We start from the raw sequence: 5,000 nt of genomic DNA, 5'->3' as shown, positions 1-5,000 counted from the left end.
ACACACACACACACACACACACGTTTGTATTACTATACTTGTGAGGACATCAACACTTTAGGACAGCCAATTTATGAATGCCATTTTTTTTTTAAATGCCATTTTTAACCGTTAGCCTAAAGCCGAAAAATAGCAGATCTATAAGCTCACAACGCGTCGCGCTGCGACGCGTTGTGAGCTTATAGATCTGCTATGTTTCGGTGCATGACACTGGCGCGCAACTAAAGTATAAATCATGTTTAACTCTAAATCCAATCCATAAACCTGAACTCTAAATTTATAATCCTGACCTGAATGTTTTTCTAATAGTAAACGTATCTCTAAAAAAGTTGTTTTGAACTATAAAACAACCATTTGTCTTGTGAGGACCAGGAAAACGGTCCTCACAATGTATATTTCTTCAAATTCTACTATACTTGGTCCTCGCAAGTATAGTAATACACACACAGGCTCCCTGAAGTGTTGGAAAGAAGCAGATTGTTCCCCATGGATAAACAAAGACGTGGTGGTCCATGTGGTCTGCATGGTGGATGGAGCAGACAGCGTGATGTTACTCTGCTCTGCACTTGTCAAGCATCTCGGTCACACTCTTATACTGGCATTTTTAACCCCACGTTATGCATTTATTTATTTATTTATTTATATTTGCCTTTTCATTTCCTCTCCTCGGAATTGGATGCTCTGCTCTTTGCTTTGCTGTTCCTTCCTTCTGACAGCTTTTTAGAATTGTAAATGCCCCCACATGCCCCCACCATGCCCCCATGAGACTGGTGCTGTGAGTGTGTTTGGTACAGTGGTGGTGATGGTGAGGAGGGGGGGGCATGAAGCCAGGAGGGCACTGTGGGAGGTGTCCAGTCCACTAACTTTTATATAAAAAAAAAACCTTCTGAAAGGTTAACCCATTAAGACCGGGAACGCATCTGTGTGTAATTCTTTAGATTCCTTTGGCTATAAAAAAAATAGCAGATATATAAGCTCGTAGCTCGGCACAGAGTGCCGCCCTACAAGCTTGTAGATCAGCTATTTTTGGAAAACAAATTGTGAAAATGTGTGTAAATCTTTGAATACATATTTTTTTTAACATTCGTAAAATATGTTGTTCCAGGGACCCCCCAGAAGCAAAGATTTGAGTTACAATTGTTCGCTTGAAAAAAATATATATATTCAAAGTTTTGCACACATTTTCACGATTTTTAAAAAAAATAGCAGATCTACAAGTTCATATCGCGGCACTCTGTGCCGCGATATGAACTTTGTAGATCTGCTATTTTTTGAATAGCCAAAGAAATCTAAAAAATGACACAGTTAGATGCTTTCCCGGGTTAAATGGGTTAACCCACTTTCTCCAAATAAACCATTCAGCAAGGCTGGAGGAGTACTGTACTGTACTGTACTAACCAAAGGAACATACTGTATAACCAATGCAGGCTCCGGGTCTTCAGTTCACCGACTGGATTTAGAACGCAATAGATTAGAGTATAAAGAGAAGAGAGTATAAAAATGGACCCGTACTTATACTCACCCCCTAACCTCACTACACCAGCCTCTCCTCCGTGGTAGGAAAGCCTGGTTCTAACCCAGTCATTTTTAGATTTGAGCTAAAAAGAAATATTTTACACTGTGGGCTATTAAAAAAATAGCAGATATACAAGCTCATAGCGCGGCACCGAGTGCCGCGCTATGAGCTTGTAGATCTGCTATTTTTGAAAAATCGTGAAAATGTGTGCAAATCTTTGAATATATATTATTTTAAAGTGAACATTTTTAACTCAAATCTTTGCTTCTGGGGGGGTCCCTGGAACAACATATTTTGATGGGGGTCCGCGGCCAAATACATGTACTTTTGGTGGTCCTTGACATGAAAAAGATTGAGCACCACTGATATAGAAACATAGGTTTTTCAGAAAACTGTTGAGATTTAGGAGACATGTAGAATCGGCTTCAGGTCTCAAAGGGCTAAAATGGCCCGTGTGATCCGGTTTTGAAAAAAAGTTTTTAAAAGATATTGTGGTCCAGTTGTGTGTTCCGGTTGTGCACAGAATCTCTTTGAAACGTTCTTTTTGAAGGGGTCTGAAGAGCATGGTGTATGGTCCTGTTCCATCCTGACCCTATTTGAAATCCAATTATACATTTTCACATTTTCAATCCACTTGTATTTCTTTCTTCTTTTCCTGCTTCTCTAATAGGAATGTGTCCGTTCAATCCACTAGCCTATAGTCACAGATGTATACGTTCTTTTCTAAAATGGTTTGATGTTCGACGTTTGATAATGTGCCTGCTGTTCCAGCTTGTAGATCTGCTATGTTCAAATAGCCTATAGGTATAAAATAGGGCTAAAGTGGTTAACGTATGTTTTGTAATAATAATCTGAATCTACAAAGTAACTAGTAACTAAAGTTTTCAAATAATTGTAGTGGAGTAAAAGTACAATATTTGCCTCTGAGATGTAGTGGAGTAGAAGTAAAAGTATAGACAATTGGAAATACTCCAGTAAAGTAAAAGTACCTCACAATTGTACTTATAAGTACAGTACTTGGGTAAATGTACTTAGTCACTTTACACCACTGCCACACAGCAAAATAAATCAATTTGAGAGAGAGAGAGAGAGAGAGAGAGAGAGAGAGAGAGAGAGAGAGAGTTGCAGAGAAAAGGTTGGAGGAACCTTTTTGAGATGAACACGTTGGCCGTTTTACAAAGCGTAGAGTGGTCTCTATACAGAGGCACACGGCCCAACCCCCCTGACATTTAACTCATTCAAACCGGGAACGCATCTGTGCCATTTATAGATTTCTTTGGGCTATTAAAAAAAAAGCAGATATGCAAGCTCAGCTTGTAGATCTGCTATTTTTGAAACATCATGAAAATGTTGTAAATCTTTGAATATATATATCTTTTTAAAGAAAACATCTTTGCTTCTGGGGGATTCTACAAATGTCTAAATCCTAAAAAAAAATGGACTTATGTTGCTATAATATCAGTGGTTCTCATGTCAAGGACCCCCAAAATGATATGTATTTGGACCAACATCTCAAAAAATGTTGTTCCAGGAACCCCCCAGTAGTTGTAACAGAGTTAAAAATGATCGCTTTAAAAATATATACAGTATATTCAAAGATTTGCACAATTTTTTCACAATTTCAAAAATGAGTAGCAGATCTATACAAGCTCATAGTGCGGCACTCGGTGCCGCGCTATGAGCTTGTATATCTGCTATTTTTGAATAGCCAAAGGAATCTATAACAAATGACACACATATGCGTTCCCGGTCTGAATGGGTTAACTAAACGTTTTTCAAACCTTCAACGAGGAAAGGTCAGGTTGACATCCGCAGCAGCAAGGAGGGAGAAGGAGGCAGAATGTAAGCTATGAGAGAAAGTAAATGACAATAATAACAAGAACACCCTTCAGGATATAGTGTGGGGGAGCATCTGGAATATAGAGAGAGCCCTGATGCTTGTTTCTGACCCCATCTGGCCATTAAAGACAGATAAAGGAGACAAAGAGGGTGAATCATGAGTTCACACTCTTTCAGAGAGAAGGCCGTATACGCATGGAGTACAGTGGAGTACACCAAGTACATTTCTACACTGGTGGAAAAACTCACCAACTTTTTTCCTTATTAAAAGTGTCAGAAATACTGTGTGTGTGTGTGTGTGTGTGTGTGTGTGTGTGTGTGTGTGTGTGTGTGTGTGTGTGTGTGTGTGTGTGTGTGTGTGTGTGTGTGTGTGTGTGTGTGCGTGCGTGCGCGTGCATGCATGCGTGCATGCGTGTGTCCATAGAGCCAGCAGTGTTTAAAGACCCTGTAAACAGGAAATGCCCTGTTCTGGGCACTGATGAGTCACTGATGGCAGAAGGCTGGTGTAGTTCAGAATTAATGCAAGGTACACCAGTCTTCTGATGCTAAACACTAGAGTGCATCGCCCATCTTCTGGCTAGAATAATTATTTCACTGCCTTCAGTGGACACCCCCCCCCCCCCCCCCCCCCCCATAGCCCTTGGCTGAAGCTCTTTAATGTAAGACATTGTAAGACATTTTTAGGGCCGCAACTATCAATTATTTTACCAGTGATTATTTCATCTAGTTTGGGGGGACGGTGTAATAAGGAGCACCATGGCCTCTAGGGGGTCACTAACTAGTGGGGGGGCTTTTAGACTCTTTTCGTTTTCAGAATTGTACACAATATTGTAATACATTTATCATGATTCCTCTTTTCCAAACTTAATTGGCCTCATACTTCATTGTTTGATCCCTTGGATGAAAATGATTGAAATTCCACGCACCAAATAATACATCTCATTCCCCCCTCGCTCTGTCTTAGCCCATTAAGACCGGGGACGCATCTGTGTCATATTTTAAGATTCCTTTGGTTATTAAAAAATAGCAGATCTACAAGCTCATAGCACGGCACCGAGTGCCGCGCTATGAGCTTGTAGATCTGCTATTTTTGAAAAATCGAGAAGATTTGTGCAAATCTTTGAATATAAAATAATTCACAAACAAAATATTTTGAGATGGGAGTCCACGGCCAAATACATATAATGTTTTGAGAACCACTGATATTATAGCAACATAAGTTTTTTTCAAAAAAAACTGTGAGGATTTAGAAGACATTTGTAGAATCCCCCAGAAGCAAAGATTTGAGTTAAAAAAGTTGAATATATATACTGTATATATTCAAAGAACCACGATTTTCCAAGATTTTTCCCAAAAAATAGTAGATCGACAAGCTCATATGAGCTTGTAGATCTACTATTTTTTGAATAGCCCAGAGAAATAAAAAAATGACAGAGATGCGTTCCCAGCTTGAATGGGTTAGTGAGCTGAGCCGTGTGTGCTCACAAAGCCATGAACCCCAGGCAGTGCAGAGACTGTAGATTTCCACAGAGACTGTGGTCTATATACGCACCCAATTGGTAAAATAAATTGATATTTGCTGACAATTGGTATTTGCTCATTTGCAGAGGCTGTTTCCATGGGGAAACTGTTGAACGAATTCGAG

This window comes from Gymnoscopelus microlampas, assembly GCF_963454915.1.
Source record: "Gymnoscopelus microlampas genome assembly, chromosome: 5".
Lineage (NCBI taxonomy): Eukaryota > Metazoa > Chordata > Actinopteri > Myctophiformes > Myctophidae > Gymnoscopelus > Gymnoscopelus microlampas.
The sequence above is the reverse complement of the archived record's forward strand: the minus strand, read 5'-3'. Positions refer to the sequence as shown.